At 40.7% G+C, this 19,088-nt stretch overlaps 1 pseudogene; it reads right to left on the bottom strand.

The window, feature by feature from the left end:
• Nucleotides 1-14,106: 14,106 nt before the first annotated feature.
• The window catches only part of LOC129639578 (chromobox protein homolog 3-like), a 94,807-nt pseudogene continuing 89,825 nt past the window's right edge, over nucleotides 14,107-19,088 (bottom strand).

Here is a 19,088-nt window from a genome sequence, read left to right on the forward strand (position 1 = left end):
ATGTATACCTGTGGCGGATTCTTTTTGATATTTGGCAAAACTAATACAGTTATGTAAAGTTTAAAAATAAAATAAAATTAAAAAAAAAAAAGCTAGTGGAGGTGATAAAATTCCAACAAAATCCTAAAAGATGATGCTGTGAAAGTGCTGCACTCAATATGCGAGCAAATTTGGAAAACTCAGCAGAGGCCACAGGACTGGAAAAGATCAGTTTTCATTCCAATCCCAAAGAAAGGCAATGCCAAAGAATGCTCAAACTACCGCACAATTGCACTCATCTCACACGCTAGCAAAGTAATGCTCAAAATTCTCCAAGCCAGGCTTCAACAGTATGTGAACTGAGAACTTTCAGATTTTTGAAAAACAGAGGAACAAGTGATCAAATTGCCAACATCTGTTTGAATAGAAAAAGCAAGAGAATTCCAGAAAAACATCTACTTGTGCTTCATTGACTATGCTAAAGCCTTTGACTGTGTGGATCACCACAAACTGTGGAAAATTCTGAAAGAGATGGGAATACCAGACCACCTGACCTGCCTCTTGAGAAATCTGTATGCAGGTCAAGAAGTAACAGTTAGAACTGGACATGGAACAACAGACTGGTTCCAAATAGGAAAAGGAGTACTTCAAGGTTGTATATTGTCACCCTGCTTATTTAACTTCTATGCAGAGTATGTGTGCGTGAAACTCTATCAGTCATGTCTGCCTCTTTGCAACCCCATGGACTGTAGCCCGCAAGGCTTTTCTGTCTATGGAATTCTCCAGGCAAGAATATTGGAGTGAGTTGCCATTCCCTTCTCCAGGGGTCTTCCTGACCCAGGGGTCAAAGCCAGGTCTCTCACATTGCAGGCAGATTCTTTACCATCTGAGCTACCAGGGAAGCATCATGTGAAATGCTGGACTGTGTGAATCACAAGCTGGAATCACAATTGCCAGGAGAAATATCAACAACCTCAGATATGCAGATGATACCACCCTAATGGCAGAAAATGAAGAGGAACAAAAGAGCCTCTTGATTAAGGTGAACGAGGCGAGTTAAACAGCTGACTTAGAACACAACATTAAAAAAAACTAAGATCATGGCATCTGATCCCAACACTTCATGGCCAATATGTGGGGAAAAAAATGAAACAGTGGCAGATTTTATTTTCTGGGGTTCCAAAATCACTGGAGATGGTGACTGCAGCCGTGAAATTAAAAGATGCTTGCTCATTGTATGGAAAGCTATGACAAACCTAGACAGTGTATTAAAAAGGAGAGACATCACTTTGCTGACAAACATCCATATGGTCAAAGCTGTTGTTTTTCTGGGAAGATCCCCTGGAGAAGGGCATGGCAACCCACTCTAGTATTCCTGCCTGGAGAAACCCGTGGACAGAGGAGCCTGGCAGGCTACAGTCCATAGGGTTGCAAAGAGTTGAACACAACTGAAGTGACTTAGCACTCACATTGTTTTTCCAGTAGTCATGTACATATGTGAGAGTTGTACCATAAAGAAGGCTGAGCGCCAAGGAACTGATGCTTTCGAACTGTAGTGCTAGAGAAGACTCTTGAGAGTCCCTTGGAAGTCTCCTGCAAGGAGATCAAACCAGTCAATCTTAAAAGAAATCAACCCTGACTATTCATTGGAAGGACTGATGCTGAAGCTCCAATACTGTGGCCACCTGATAGGAAGAGCCAACTCATTGTTGCTGCTGCTGCTAAGTCACTTCAGTCATGTCCAACTCTGTGCGACCCCATAGACAGCAGCCCACCAGGTTCCTCTGTCCCTGGGATTCTCCAGGCAAGAATACTTGGGTGGGTTGCCATTTCCTTATTGGAAAAGACCCTAATGCTGGGAAAGATTGAAGGCAAAAAGAGAAGGGGGCAGGAGTGGATAAGATTGTTAGATAGCATCACCGACTCAATGGACATGAGTTTGAGCAAACTCCGGGAGATAGTGAAGGACAAGGAAGCCTGGCGTGCTGCAGTCCATGGGGTCGCAGAGTCAGACATGACTTAGTGACTAAATAACAGCAATAAACATTTAGCAGCCTAGCATAGTATCTAAGAGATAGTAACTAATAGGTGGTATTCGTTTTTACCTAAATAGTAGCTATTATTCCAGGTAAAAGTATTTGTGCTTTAAAAAAAAAAATAGGTGCCAGAAATTTCCTTCCCTGGTCTTAGTTTGGCTCCCATGCACGAATAATTTCCTTACCTGCTTGTGCTTCTGAATTGCCCTCATTTCTCTCTGGAACATCCTCCACTCTCTCCCAGCCTCATCTTATCCTTGCAATCTTGGCTTTCTTAATAAAGATGTGGCATCAGGCATGCACCTCTTTGCATCTGCCTTCTGGGCTAGTTATTTGACACCGGACAGGAATCCTGCTCCATGATCAGCCCTTTGCTGCCCTCACCTGGCCTGTTGCAGTGTTTGTTAAAGTTGAATAGATGACCATTGGCCAGCAGAGGCTCAGACTGGCCTAGTTCTGACAAGGAGGTTACAGAAATAATTCCCTCGGCAATTCAGACTACTTGTGTCCCTTCCTCTGGGAGATAGGAATGAAGAGGCCATGGCCAGCTCAATCTGATACCACCAAAAGGGAAAATTGAGTGCTTTCACAACAGTCTGTCTCAGAATTGTTCAGGGCTACTTGTGGTTATGTCAGCATCCACAGGGAGAAGGCGAAAATCATATGGGAACCCCAGGCCTCATACGACTGCCTTTCTGAGCTCAGTTCAGCTCTGAACTTCTAAACGCTGGGACCAGACTTCCCTGGTGGTCTTGTGGTTGAGATCCCATGCTTCCACCGCAGGGGGTGGGTTCGATCCCTTGTTGGGGAACTAACATCCCACATGCTCACAGAGCTCAGCCAAAAAAATAATAAAGAAATAAATGCTAAGATCTACCTAAGCCATAACTCTATTTTTAAAAGTCAACGCTCTCTTCGCAGTCTAGCATCATGTGCTACTCTAAGGGGAGGATGAGCAGTGAGAGCACCATCTTGTTTACTGTGTGTTACATAAGATGCCAGCTTGGACTTGCCAAGAGAAATGCATTTTCTTGAAGGCAGATAGCCTGAACCACCTCCCACAACAACTATCAAAAGAACAAGTACAAATTAGGGTGGGGGTGGGAGACATTGGGTGAAGGAGATCAAAAGGTAAAAAGATCAAAAAAACAAACAAACAAACAACTTTTAACACTGTAAGACTCTCAGCAACTTGAACCACAGTTTCCCAAGGGGGCAAATAAGCCTTTTTACCATCATATGTTCATTAAACAAATATTTTATAGGTTAAAAAAATTGAAAGATGTTTGTTTTGGGAAAAAAAATAGATCATCCATTAGCTATCTACTTATAAAAAGCGTATGTGTGTTTCTGTGTGTTGAGTGGGGGAGAGGTTAATGGAAAAAGATAATACCAATACCAAAACCAGAAAATTCAGACAAAATAGAAAAATGCAGATATATTCTATCTTGGAATATTAATATAAACCCCCTAATTATCAGCAAATAGAATCCATCTTCACATGTATTAATACAGTACATGTAATACATATAACCAGTTATAATACATATAATCAGTGATGTTTTTCCCTAGAAAGGAAAGAACTACTCAAGATTAAGTATTAATATTATTTGATGTATTAATAAACCAAAAGAAAAAAAGAATCAGCATGTGATTATCTTAATAAATGCCAAAACAGATAAATGACAAAATTTTTCTATAGCTGATTTGATACTTAATAAAATATGAAACAGATGGATATTTTCTTAACTGTATCATACAAAAGATTGTTAATTTTGAAACAACAGAAGATTTTCATTAAAATCAGAAACAAAGCAATGAAAACTATTATTGACTATTATTTAACATTGTTCTAGAAGTATTAGCCATTGCATTTAGAGAGAGAAAAAATAAAATATATAAAATAGGAAAGACGGAAAACACTGTAACACATAAAATGACTACATATCATTACAAACTCAGAAATGATTAATTATTAGAAGATAATTTATAAGGTAATTGGTTAGCATTGTTAATAAAAATTCAGTAACATTTATAATTATAATATATTAATATAAATTTAATGTATAAACTTCATATTTATAAAAGTAGTAGTAAAGGTTAAATTCCTTGACCTGGTTAACCAGATATGTACAAGGCCAATATGAGAAAAAAAGTTATAAAACTCTACTGATAACCATAAAAGACAACTTTGGTAAATGAAAAAGACATACATATTCTTGTATAGGGGGCTTCCCAGGTGGCACTAGTGGTAAAGAACCCGTCTGCCAATGCAGGAGACATGGGTTCAATCCCTGGATCAGGAAGATCCCCTGGAGAAAGGCATGGCAACCCACTTCAGTATTCTTAACCAGAGAATCCCATAGACAGAAGAGCCTGTTGCCATGAGCCCGACCCCATGGTAGTCCATGGGATTGCAGAGTCAGACACGATTGAAGCTATTTAGCATGCATGCATTCTTGTATAAGAATGTGTAAATAGATTTAAAAAATCAATTAATCTAAATACTCAATATAATCCCCCAAATATACTAATATAAAATTTTACTTTAAAATTTGAATATATAACTCCAAAATTTATTTAGAATTCATCTAGAAAATAATCATGAGGAAATTCCCAAAACCATTTTGAACAAGAAAAGAAGTGAGAGGTGACAGTTCTACCAGATATTAAAATGCTTTCCAAGGATACAGTAAGAAAAACTGTGTTACTGTAGTAAGACTAGACTAACAAATTAATGGGATATGATAAAAATCTTAAAAATAAGCCCAAATATACACCCAACAAATGGATTATTATAGGGTTTTGAATGTAAGGGAGAAAGGTGATTTGTTGAATAAGTTTCCTTCTACCACAGGCTGGCAGTTTGGTGTGAGTAGAGGACTGAAAGTTAATGCTTATTTTTATTTTCACACTAAAAAAAAAGAACAAGCTTAAATTGACACTGTCATTCACCGATTGGCTATTTATTAGCATACAATGACACATGATCTTGTGACCTAGAAAAAACTCAACATCAGAACATCTTGATGAATAAGTGATTACGAAGTTTCTGAGGGAAATAGTAGCTCACTGTAGCACTGAAATGCAGGTTCTGACCTTTTCTAACAATTAAGCCTGTCAATGCGGGAGACCTGGGTTTGATCCCTGGGTCAGGAAGATCCCCTCAAGAAAGAAATGGCAACCCACTCCAGTATTCTTGCCTGGAGAATCCCATGGGCGGAGGAGCCGGGTGGGCTACAGTCCACCGGGTGGCAAAGAGTCGGACACGACTGAGCGACTTCACTTTCACTTTCTTTCACTTTACATACTAATATGTGATATCCAGAGAGCAAAACATATGTCTTTTTAATTGACTAGAAACAGATTTATAAAGAAGAAATGGAAACACTAACTGGCAATATTCCTCTCTGATATCATAATTCTTTTATTTACCTCAACTCTTGACGCTGAGAGGAAATCTTGATTTGGTGCCTCTCGAAGTTTGCATCTTTTGGAATATTCTCATCCACCGTACCCTAGTTTCCTCAGGGACTTGGACAGTTCCCAAGCAACTTCAGCTTGAGTTCTAGCCAGATATCTAACAGCCCTGTGACCCTTACCTCAATTTCCACCTGTGCACATCAAAAGAGTTAAACTAAATGATCTCTAAGGTGCCTTAGAGTTCAAAAAATCTGTGATTCTAGTGTTTTAAATGCAAAGAATTATTTCCTTTACTTATTTCCCTTCCATTAGAGAGTCTTTGTTAGTGCATCAGTTAGAGTGACCAAGATTCTAGACATATACTTTTTTGTCCATTTCCAGGTAGCAACATTCAAACAGCTGCAACTAACTGCACTGTTTTAGGACCTCTTCCTGGTTCCTGATTCCCCTTCATTTGGAATGCATGGGCTCAGGCTTTGAGTCTCTTTTCTATCTATCTTGACCCCTGGAGTGATCTCATTTGCTCTCATATCTTAAATGTCATCTTGAACGATGACTCCATAATATGACTCCCGAGACCAGATCTCACCCCTCTACTCCAGTCATATATAATCAATTGCCTACTAGACATCTCTTCTTGAAGGTCTAGTAGGTGCCTTTGTTATGATGTGATTTGTGTTATGATTCCTATTCATCTGTGTGAAAATCATATTATTTAAATGACCCTAAGTAGTTCAGAATAGTCACAGTGGCCAATGTGAACTTCCACAGTAGTTTTGAACCATTCACTGTAGAACCCTGAGTGTCTTAAAGTGATAAACAAGGAGTACTACTTTAGATAAGAAATTTGTTGGACAATGCCCTGGAATAGAAGGAGAAATTGGTAAAAGCTAAGACCCTCTCCCCTGAGAAGTATTTGCAAATGCTGAGATTGACAAGAGGTTAATATTCAAAATATACAAACAGCTCATACAATTTAATACCAAAAAAGCAAACACTTCAATCAAAACATGGGAAGATCTAGGTAGACATTTCTCCAAAGAATACTAATGGCCAACAGGCGCATGAAAAGATACTCAGCATCACTAATTATTAGAGAAATTTAAATGAGTAATCATCTGGTGGAATGGCCATCATCAAAAAGTCTATAAATATCATTAATAAATGCTAGAGAGGGTGTGGAGAAAAGGGAACCCTTCTACACTGTTGGTGGGAGTGTAAATTAGTGCAGTCACCATGGAGAATAGTGTGGAGGTTCCTTAAAAAGCTAAAAATAAAATTACCATTTAACACAGCAATCCCACTCCTGGGTATATATCCAGAGAAAACCACAATTTGAAAAGATACATGCATCCCAATGTTCATTGCAGCATTATTTACAATAGCCATCACATGGAAGCTACCTACATGTCCATCAACAGAGGAATGGAAACAGAAGATGTGGTACATATATACAATGCAGTACTACTCAGTCATAAAAAAGGAAGGAAATTCTAACATTCACAACAACATGGATGGACTTGCTTAGTGAGCTAAGTCAGACAAAGACAAATGCTCTATGATATCACTTGTATGTGAAATGTAAAAAAGAAAACTAGTGAATATAATAATACAGAAAGAGACTCACAGATACAGAGAAAGAACTTATGCTTACAGAATGAGAAAGGGAAGAGAGATAAATTAGGAGTATGGGATTAAGAGACACAAAATACTATACATAAAATAGATAAGCAACAAGCAATTATATAACACAAGGAACTGTATTCAATATCTTCTAATAACCTATAATGGAAAATAATCTGAGAAATATATATAACTAACAGAATCACTTTGCTGTATGCCTGAAACCACACACTATTATAACTCAACTATACTTCAGTTTCAGGTCTTCCCTGATAGCTCAGTTGGTAAATAATCTGCCTGTGGTGAAGGAGACCGTGGTTCAATTCCTGGGTTGGGAAGATCCACTGGAGAAGGGATAGGCTACCCACTCCAGTATTCTTGGGCTTCCCTTGTGGCTCAGCTGGTAAAGAATCCGCCTGCAATGTGGGAGACCTGGCTTCGATCCCTGGGTTGGGGGGAAGATCCCCTGGAGAAGGGAAAGGCTACCCATTCCAGTATTCTGGCCTGGAGAATTCCATGGACTGTATAGTCCATGGGGTCGCAAAGAGTCAGACACAACTGAGTGACTTTCAGTATTTCAATTTAAAAAAAGACAGAAAATAAAAATAAAGAAAAAATGAAAAAATAGACCACCACCCTACACCATCCTGAAGTAACTCTTACCCTTAACATGGGACCACTGTGATGAGGGGACTTAGAGGCTCCTTCCTGGAGGACCACTATTCAGAGGCTTGCTTCCAGAGGCCTTCTCAAGCTGTCGTATAGCCCAAGACTCCTGCTCCCGCAGAGCCATCTCCTCCCTGGACTTCTCCCCAGAGTGGTTCCTTACTCCCTTCCCTTTTCTATTTTCCCTACTCTGACTAACCTCTATTGTGTGCTGCTGCTGCTAAGTCACTTCAGTCGTGTCCGACTCTGTGCGACCCCATAGACGGCTGCCCACTAGGCTCCTCTGTCCCTGGGATTCTCCAGGCAAGAACACTGGAGTGGGTTGCCATTTCCTTCTCCAATGCATGAACGTGAAAAGTGAAAGTGAAGTCGCTCAGTCGTGCCCGACTCTTAGCGATCACATGGACTGCAGCCTACCAGGCTCCTCCATCCATGAGATTTTCCAGGTCAGAGTACTGGAGTAGGGTGCCATTGCCTTCTCCGTATTGTGTGCTAATTAGGTGCAATAAACTGAGAGATACGTGAATTGAATATTGGCTATGTTTGGTAGATGTCCAATCCTGTGGTTCTTACCTGGCCTCGCTGCTGGGCCTTGCAACGAACAACCTCACTCTTAACAGGTCCAAAATGAACTTCCTTATTTTTACAGTACAACTAGCTCCTCCATCAGTCTTTCTGTCTTAGTAAACAGCAACTCAGTACTTAACAGCAGCTCAGGCTAAAATCTTGGAGTCCTTGCCTTCTTTTTCTCTCACGCCCCCCATACAATCTGATAGCAAATCCTGCAGTTCCTACCTACAAAATATCTACAGAATGCCATCACTTCTCACTGCTATCCACTGCTACCACCTTGGTCCAAGCTATCATCATATCTCACCTAGATTACTCCAGTAGCTTCCTAATTCCTCTTCTTGATGCTACAGCTCTGTAGTCAGTTCTCAAGACAGCAAACAGTGATTCTGTTAAAATGTAAGATTATAACCAGCTATAGAATTTATTCCTCATCTAAAGGGCAAAGCACTCCTGAACAATATCCTTCTCCTTCTCCATTATCTTATTTCCTACCCTTCTTTCTCACTTCATTCCATATAAAGGATTTCTTTATTTTTCCTCAAGCACATCTAAGCTTCTTCCTGCCTCAGGGCCTTTGCATTTGTTATTCTCTTTGCCTGGAAAGCTTTTTGTCAAGTATCCACATAGTTTATCGCCTCCCTCACATCCTTCTTGTCTTTGTTTAAACCGTTTTATCAATAGGCGTTCCTCAATAATCTTACAGCAAATTACACACATCTCCTGCCAAACACTCTTCATCCTGTGTCTATTTATCTTTTTATAACACTTTTTAACCCTCCTAGACACCATGTATTTTACTTATTTATTTACTTCTTGTTTCTTCTCCTCTCTAGCTTGTAAGTTCCAAGAGGATGAGGATTCTTGCCTGTTGTTCCAGTACCTGGCACATAGTAGGTACCCAATAAATATTGTCAAATAAATAAATTCAGATGCTTTAGAGATTCTCCTCCTTGTTAGAGAATGATAAAATGGCTTTACAGAGTGAATTTCACTGTGAACAATAAGTGTAACATACTGTATAGATGCACAAATGATTATTTCATTATCTGGCCAATGTACAAGGGACAGATACAAATTGTTCTAATCACAGAATGATGAAAGAATACTGAACAATGAGTTCTTGAATGAGTGTAGGAAAAAATAATGAATTATAGTTTAAATGAAATTGGGATGCAGTGGCCTGCATCACAGGCTTGCTTTATCTATGAATATTCTTTGAACACTCTCATTTGGGGTAAATATCTTTTCGACAAAAAAAAAAAAGTAGGTTAGAGGGGCCAAGTGAAGAAATAGCTGGGCCCAGCGCTTGCAGTGAGTAGAGTCAGTTTTCAAATGGCTTTTCACTGAGGACCCTTTACTTTCTAGTCCAATTTTCTAATTATTTATTTGCAACAATGGATCAACTAAACATTTGCTCCTTTGCCTTGAAAACCAATTTGCTCTTATTCAGAATTTGTTAACAGCAATTGAAAATTCTGGCTACCTCTGATCAGATACTTTCCCTATCTAAATACAATGAACTGAACAATAATTGGTGATTAAGATTGTTTTCCAAGAGAAGGTTGTCATTTAGGGTCGGTCTACAAAATAGTTTCCATTTCCCTTCATGCATCTTAGTGGCTAGATACAGAATAAGAGCATTTGCCAAGTAAGTGCTGTTGCTAAGGAGAGGGCCATTAATCTAGGTCATTACAGGGTCCAGTGCCAAATGATGATTTCTAATTGAGCATATAGCAGAAGGCCTCACTTAACTGTACAAGATGCTGGATTACATTTGTACAATCATAGATTCAAACCAATGAAACCAGGAGCTGAGACCTCCCATAATGGTGAAACAAGAAAGAAATCTCTAGTCTTACTATGGTAGATTAAAGTTTTAGCATTTTCACACCAATAAAGCACTTGAGCTTTGAGAGAGGAAGAACCTGTTTGGCATGTGAAAGCAGTGCCTAGCACCAGTTGGAGGCAATGACTTTTGAACGAATAAATGAAGAATTATGTTTCACACATGCCACTTATACTAGGATTTTTGTATGTATGCTTCTTTGATAGGCCTCAGATTCCCATCTGTACCCAAAACAGAACAAGAAATAACATTTTGATGCAAAGATAAGGAAAATCAATCGCAGCATCCAAAGTCATGGCACAAAAAGACATACATTGTCCTCCAGAAGGTCTCTGTCCCTTTGTGTGAATGTCTCATAGGGAACTCAATGATTCCCACCTCTGTTAGCAGGAAGACTTTTTTATCAATGATGAACAATCCAAAAGGGCTTCCCAAGTGGCTCAGTGGTAAAGAATCTGCCTGCCAATACAATAGATGTGGGTTTGATCCCTGTGTAGGGAAGATCCCCTGGAGAAGGAAGTGGCAACCCACTCCAGTATTCTTGCCTGGAGAATCCCTGTGGACAGAGGAGCCTGGCCAGCTACAGTCCATGAGGTAGCAAAGAGTTGAACATGATTTGGTGTCTAAACAACAACAACAGCAATCCAAAACACAATTAGAAACTAGATATATGTTCTTCACACTGACCTGTGTAGGGAAGATCCCCTGGAGAAAGAAATGGCAACCCACTCCAGTATTCTTGCCTGGAGAATCCCCGTGGACAGAAGAGCCTGGCGGGCTACAGTCCATGGGGTCATAAAGAGCTGCACATGACTGAGCAACTAAGCACAGCACAGCAAACAAAGTACAAGGACACAATATGATTACTAAATGTTTCAGTGTCAGATGCTTTATTGCTGTATAACAAACAACTCTAAAACATCAGAGCTTAAAACAACATCCATGTGTTATTTCTTGTGTGGATTGATCAATGGTTCTACTTCATATGGTATTGGCTGGGCCTCTGGAATGGCTGGAGATTCCAAAATTACCTTCTTTACAAGGCTGGCAATTTGTGCTCGCTCCTGGCTGGGAGCTCAGGTGAGGTTGTTAGTTGAGGGCCTTGGTTTTCTTTCATGTCAGCCTCTCTATGAGCCTTTGTGGGCTTTCTCACAGTATGATGGCTGGGTTTCAAGAAGTATTCCATACAAGAAGACAAAAACTGAAGATCACTCGAGATGCAACCATCATGTCCACCATATTCTACTGGTCAAGACAGGTCACCAGGCTAGTCAAAATTCACCTGTCAATGGGAGGAATGGAAAGACCACACTGCAAAAGGGCATGTGGGATGGGAGAAAATGTAACAGCAAGCTTTGGAAACATATCTACCACAGTCAAGAAAATGTGTTTATTACTTTCCCCTTTGCTGCATATTGAAAAGCAGAGACATTACTTTGCCAACAAAGGTCCATCTAGTCAAGGCTATGGTTTTTCCAGTGGTCATGTATGGATGTGAGAGTTGGACTGTGAAGAAAGCTGATTGCTGAAGAATTGATGCTTTTGAACTGTGGTGTTGGAGAAGACTCTTGAGAGTCCCTTGGACTGCAAGGAGGTCCAACCAGTCCATTCTGAAGGAGATCAGCCCTGGGATTTCTTTGGAAGGAATGATGCTGAAGCTGAAACGCCAATATTTTGGCCACCTCATGTGAAGAGTTGACTTATTGGAAAAGACTCTGATGCTGGGAGGGATTGCGGGCAGGAGGAGAAGGGGACGACAGAGGATGAGATGGCTGGATGGCATCACTGACTCGATGGACATGAGTCTGAGTGAACTCCGGGAGTGGGTGATGGACGGGGAGGCCTGGCGTGCTGCAATTCATGGGGTCGCAAAGAGTCGGACATGACTGAGTGACTGAACTGAACTGAAGGGAAGTAAATATTCATAGGTCTAGCTGGATAGTTGGGAGTGAGGAGCAGCACCTAGGATTATATAGGTTGCTGAATATCAAGCTGGCTAACAAAGTTTGTAAAGTCTACAACGAGGCTGTAATTAAACATAATATGCTTGAGGAAGGGACTTCCCTGGTAGCTCAGATAGTAAAGAATTTGCCTGCAATGCAGGAGACCTGGGTTCAATCCCTGGGTTGGGAAGATCCCCTGGAGGAGGGCATGGCAACCCACTCCAGTATTCTTGCCTGGAGAATCCCTGTGGACAGAGGAGCCTGGTGGGCTACAGTCCACGGGGTCACAAAGAGTCAGACACGGCTGGGCAACTAAGCATAGCAAAGCCTGCTTGAAGAAGACAATGTGGTTTCTCTGGGAGAAACTCAGAACAGATTCAGCCACCCAAGTTCTTTTATAGGATGAATGAGGATATGGTCAATTCATTCATGTGTGCCTACTATGGTAACTTACAGCTTTCCAGAAGCATTCTTAAAATGAGAAGTGACAAAACCAGAGACTACTTTATACTGAGCTATGTGGTGTTGGAGGCCCCTGCAGCCACTGCTCTAGGGAAGATGCAAAGGCTGGTATCAGAAGTTTCTTCAAGGTCTACATCCTCCAAGGAAGTGGGGAGCAAAGTCCCATGGGGCTACAAAGAGAAAACTATTGGGGAGTAATGGAAGAGGTCTTCATTTGAGTATAGTTGCTTTACAATGCTGTGTTAGTTTCTACTGTACAGCAAAATGAATCCTATATATATATATATATATATATCCCCTCCCTTTTGGACTTCTTTCTCAGCATCACTAACTGTTAGAGATCTTCACTTTTGCATGAAGCATATTTGATTATTTTTAAAAAGGAGTATAAAACTATTTATTGCCCACTGTTCACCAGTATTTACAATAAAGTAAACAACATACAGTTGAATAACATTCTGATTACTACAAAGTTATTGTTTTTCTTGGCTTCTGCTGAACTAGTAACCCAAAATACTGAGAAAATTGAGACTTCGTGTAAGGAATAGGTTGGGGTGAAGTCTGAAAAAACATGCAGGTCAAGCATAGATTAGAAAAGTTTGTTCACTCATTTATTCCTATAGATCACAAATAGCCAATATCTTAAAATTATCTGATTAGGTTTCCATGAATAAATCTGAGACATTCCATATATTACAACCTTTCCTAAATATAGCACAGGAACTTTAACTTCTTGTAAAACAATGGTTCACCAAAAGGAACCATCAAGTGTCCATTTAACTAAGTTTTGCTTTGCTAATTAAAACATACCAGAATTTTTCTATTTTTTTCATTTGGTTGGGGAGGTTGTTATTAGTGATATAAATTTTCCTTCCAGGGTTTCTGCATATAAAACTGCATTTATGCAGATATGGATGCAGATTCTGATAGGGATGCTTTAAAAAATTACCCAATTTAAATTGCTTAATTTGTCTAATTAATTACAAAATTATTTAATTTGAAAGTTTAAGACTTAAGTATTCAATTTAAGTTGAAGGGATTTCTTACATTACTCAAAATGATGGAATTCCAGAAACATGGGCTTATCCATGGTTATGAAAGGCTGTTGTTTAAATATATTTAGCAAAACAAAAACCACCACAACAAAAAAACCTCCCAAACCATTTACATTTGTATTTTATACAAATACAAAAAACTTAAAACGGTCCTTAGCCATATATGAGTTAAATGCAAATTCTAAATTCTAATTGAATAATGACTATGGAGATTTTCCCCCAACATTTAGAAAAGTTGTTCTCTAACTCTGAGAAAATAATATACCCTGGTATCAAGTTCTTTTCTGCTGAAGGAAGCAACTACAGAAAGCTTTTATTTGTTCTAATTAACCAGTGTTACAGATGGAAAAAAAAATGTAACTTCCCCAATACTACTTCAAAACGAACATATCAAACGATTTTCATTAGAATGTAGTTATTTCTTCACACTAATAAATCAAAAAACCAAGACCTACATTTTATATACATATATAAATACATATAAGAAATGATGCAAACAATTATTGAGCGTCATCTTCTGGACAAGAATGCCAAGTTGGTCTCTCTTCATAAAAAGCAATTACAATTTGAGGACAGCTCATGTTTGCCTCTTTGGCAGCACCAAGTCCGCCTCATCGGAACCTTTCTGTTTCATGAGGAACAGTAATTCTGCACAGCGGTCTGTGGCACCAATTATTTGTACTGCATCAAGACCTCTGGCAAAACCTCTTGGTTTAGCAACAGCATCTCTTTTCTTCTTTGATTAGCTATCATCAGATTCACTGTCAGACAAAGATTTTCTTTTTGTTCCATCTTTTTCTTTACCAGCTTTTTGACAATTAAGAAATACTTCCATTAACTCTGGACAATCTAAATTTTCTTCAGGTTTCCAAGTATTGTCTGCATCTGTAAATGCCTTTCACTTCAGGAAATACTCCACCTTCCCATTCACTACACAGTTGTCCAGTACTTTTTCTACTCCAAATTCTTCAGGTTCTGCCTCTTCAACTATTTTACTCTTTCCATTTTGTTTCTTTCGCACTTTTTGCAATGTAGTTTTATTGGAGCCATTTTTTGTTGCAGACTTGAAGAGCTATTAGTCACAGCCTCTGAGTTGCCCTGGGTCCCAGGTCTGCAGAGTCTCCTCTGGCCCTGCACACCTCAAGCTCCATTCACATCCGAGGGGGAGGGCATATATTTGATTTTTAAAATGATCTGAAACATACTCCTGTAACCTGTCTGAGTTTCAGTTTCCATAACAATAATTGGAATAACAATACTTACATTTCAGTGTAGCTGTGTGATGCCAAAAACCAAATCCACCTCATAAGACCTAGCAGTGAGGGAACAAATACTGGTTTACTCATTTTATACTTAAATATTGATCACTATCTGCCAGGCACAATTCCAAACACAACAAATTTTCACTCATTTAATCTTTATAAAAACCCTGTGAATACAGATACCATTATTATCTTCATAGTACAGATGAGAAAACGGAAGAACAGAGAGGTTGAGTGACTTGCCAACAGTTGCACAGCTAGCAAACAGGAGCTTCCAGACTTAAATCCAGACAGTCTAGCTTGAGAGTCCACATCCTTATAATGTTACTTAACTATTAGACTAGGTTGGACTTACTGAATTCTCTATCATTAAAACCTTCTAACGACTCATCCAAACAGAAGGAATTTCTACTGTATTTTATTTTCCCCCATTAAATTGAGAAAATGAGTTTGAGCAAACTCGGGGAGATAGTGAAGGACAGGGAAGCCTGGTGTGCTGCAGTCCATGGGCTCACAGAGTCAGCCACGACTTAGCAACTGAATGACAACATTAAATTGAAATCTCTGCAAGCTATTCTGATGTGAGAAGAAAAAGCAGGCAGCATGATTGGAAGCACTGCAGCAAGTTACCTTGCATCTCTGGAATTATTTGCCCAGGCACAATTGCTAACTCAAAGGAGGTGGGGCCCCAGAGTCCCAGAGCCCACTCCATACCCAGGGAGTCTTGCAAAGGAACTTTTCGTCACACATCCCCTTTTGTGTCTGCATGCTGGGTCAAGGAGGTTGACAGAGCTTTCATTTTCTCCAAGGTGATCATTAAAGACATAAATTTTTATTTCTTTCCATTAAATTGTTGATTCTGTTCCATAAAAGCTAAAATGTAGTCTCCAAGGGTAGAACAAAGTAGGCAACTTGCCATGCTTCTGACTTTCTATTTAATTTAGATAGAAAGGGGTTGAGAGATCACAATGCATGATTTAGCCCTAGATATTCCCCGGCACCAGAAACCACCACTTCACAGGAAAGTAATAAAAAGGCAGAATACACCTTGCTCTTTGATACAGGATTATACCTGGTAGAAAAATAAAAAGAATGATTTATAGAGCCAAGTGTCAGGACTAAGCCAGTCCAGTTCAGGCCTAAGAAGGATTTACTTCAACTCAGTCTGTTCTGTCAGGGAGTTGATAATTTAATGAATAAGAACTGTCACTCTTGGGTATGTTCTGCTTCACCGCCTTTCTTACCCAGCTCCCTCCCACCATCCACACCAGCCTGACCCCTACATACTTGTCTTTCTACTTGGAAATTCCAAACATGGATGGGTCATTGTCCAGCGAAAGCAGATAAAGAATGGCCATAGGGATCCAGTGCCCGCCAGTCACTGACTGGGGCAAGAGAGGGGGGAGGGATTCCGCATTGAGTTTTCTAATTCCGTGTTGGAGCTTTTCAGTCTTCTCCCTCCCACTGCTTCTGGCTGGCTGAGCTGAGCTTTGGCTCTACCAATACGCCTTTCATGCTCTGGGGAGATGCCAGGTAGAAGAAAGAGCTGCCACAATTGTCTAGTCTTCCTTTCCCTAGACTTGTGGTGTTGAAACCTCAGATTTGAAACTCGAAAGAAAAGGAAATCTTAAATACAAGCAGCCAAGCCCTGAAAATGAGTTTCCTCTCCTTTACTCTCCAATCTGTCTCTGTCTTTTAGAAAGATGGTACTGCTTAGGGGTCACTGCATAGATTCTAGGGCCAGACTGATGTTACTTAACTCTGATGTTAGCTGCCTCATCTGTTTAATGGGGAAAGTAAAAGGACCTACCCCAAAGTGGTGTTGTGAGAGGGTGGAACACAAATCATTTAGAACAATACCTAGCACAAGTCAATTCTATATTAGCTATTATTATGTCATGCAGAAATTAGAGATAAATAAAGAGAGAAGAAAACAGATGTTCTAGACTTTTGGAATTTTAAAGATGAAAAAGACCTCAGAGATCAGCTGGGTTTTGCCACACATTTTTGTTGTTGCTGTTCAATTGCTAAAGAAAGTGAAAATGAAGTCGCTCAGTCGTTTCTGACTCTTTGCGACCCCATGGACTGTAGCCTACCAGGCTCCTCCCTCCATGGGATTTTCCAGGCAAGAGTACTGGAGTGGGTTGCCATTTCCTTCTCCAGGGGATCTTCCCGACCGAGGGGTCGAACCCGGGTCTCCTGAATTCCAGGCAGAGGCTTTAACCTCTGAGCCACCAGGGAAGCTGTGTTCAAGTCTTTCCAACCTCGTGGACTGCAGCACACCAGGCTCCTGTGTCCTCCACTATCTCCTGTGTCCTCCACTATCTCCCAGAGTTTGCTCAATCTCATGTCAATTGAGTTGGTGATGCCATCCAACCATCTCAACCTCTGTTGTCCCCTTCTTCTCTTGCCCTCTCAGGGTCTTTTCTAATGAGTCAGCTCTTTGCATCAGGTGGCCAAAGTGTTGGAGCTTCAGCTTCGCATCAGTCCTTCCAATGAACATTCAGGGTTGATTTCCTTCAGGATTGACTGGTTTGATCTCCTTACAGTCCAAGGGACTCTCAAGAGTCTTCTCCAGCACCACAATTCAAAAGCATCAATTCTCCGATGCTCAGCCTTCTTTATAGTCCAGCTCTCACATCTGTACAAGACTACTGGAAAAATCAGTAGTGAAAGAGGAGAGTGAAAAAGCCACCCATTTAACAGATGAAGAAACTGAGACCCAGATTGATGACACTCTGGATTCCCATGTTGAAACTCTTTCTATAACGTTACATCCAATTAATTTTGTTCCAGAAATTGTCTAATTTTGCCTTATTTGTGCTTTCAGGCAGCAAATAGTTACTGAGCACTTAATAAAGGATTGTCATAAGAAGCGTGGCCAAGAGGGGCTACCCCTCGCCCAAGGTCAGGGGCGGCCACCGAGAGCACCAGGCTGCATCAGCACAGGAGCTGCCGAGACAAGCTACCCCGCGCCCGAGGTCAGAGCCAGCGGCTGAGACGAGCTACCCAGCGCCCAAGGTCAGGGCTGGCGGCCGAGAGGAACAGCCCCACATCCAAGGAGTGGCAGTGGCGCAGGCACAGAAGGGCCGAGAGGAACTACTCTACCTTCAAGGTCAGGAGGGGCGGCCTTGAGGAGATACCCCTCCTCCAAGGTAAGGAGCAGCGGCTGTGCTTTGCTAGAGCAGCCGTGAAGAGATACCGTACGTCCAAGGTAAGAGAAACCCAAGTAAGACGGTAGATGTTGCGAGGGCATCAGAGGGCAGACACATTGAAACCATAATCACAGAAAACTAGCCAATCTGATCACATGGACCACAGCCTTGTCTAACTCAATGAAACTAAGCTATGCCATGTGGGGCCACCCAAGATGGGCAGGTCATGGTGGAGAGGTCTGACAGAATGTGGTCCACTGGAGAAGGGAATGGCAAACCACTTCAGTATTCTTGCCTTGAGAACCCCATGAACAGTATGAAAAGGCAAAAAGATAGGACACTGAAAGGGGAGCTCCCCTGGTCGGTAGGTACCCAATATGCTACTGGAGATCAGTGGAGTAATAACTCCAGAAGGAATGAAGGGCTGGAGCCAAAGCAAAAACAATACCCAGTTGTGGATGTGACTGGTGATAGAAGCAAGGTCTGATGCTGTAAAGAGCAATATTGCATAGGAACCTGGGATGTCAGGTCCATGAATCAAGGCAAATTGGAAGTGGTCAAACAGGAGATGGCAAGAGTGAACGTCGACATTCTAGGAATCAGCAAACTAAAATGGACTGGAATGGGTAGATTTAACTCAGATCACCATTATATCTACTACTGTGGGCAGAAATCCCTTAGAAGAAATGGAGTAGCCATCATGGTCAACAAAAGAGTCCAAAATGCAGTACTTGGATGCAGTCTCAAAAATGACAGAATGATCTCTGTTCATTTCCAAGGTAAACCATTCAATATCACGGTAATCCAAGCCTATGCCCCAGCCAGTAATGCTGAAGAAGCTGAAGTTGAATGATTCATGAAGACCTACAAGACCTTTTAGAACTAACACCTAAAAATGATGTCCTTTTCATTATAAGGGACTGGAATACGAAAGTAGGAAGTCAAGAAACATCTGGAGTTAACAGGCAAATTTGGCCTTGGAGTATGGAATGAAGCAGGGCAAAGGCTAACAGAGTTTTGCGAAGAGAATGCACCGGTCATAGCAAACACCCTCTTCCAACAACA

The sequence above is a fragment of the Bubalus kerabau genome, chromosome X (genome assembly GCF_029407905.1).
Source record: "Bubalus kerabau isolate K-KA32 ecotype Philippines breed swamp buffalo chromosome X, PCC_UOA_SB_1v2, whole genome shotgun sequence".
Classification (NCBI taxonomy): Eukaryota; Metazoa; Chordata; class Mammalia; order Artiodactyla; family Bovidae; genus Bubalus; species Bubalus kerabau.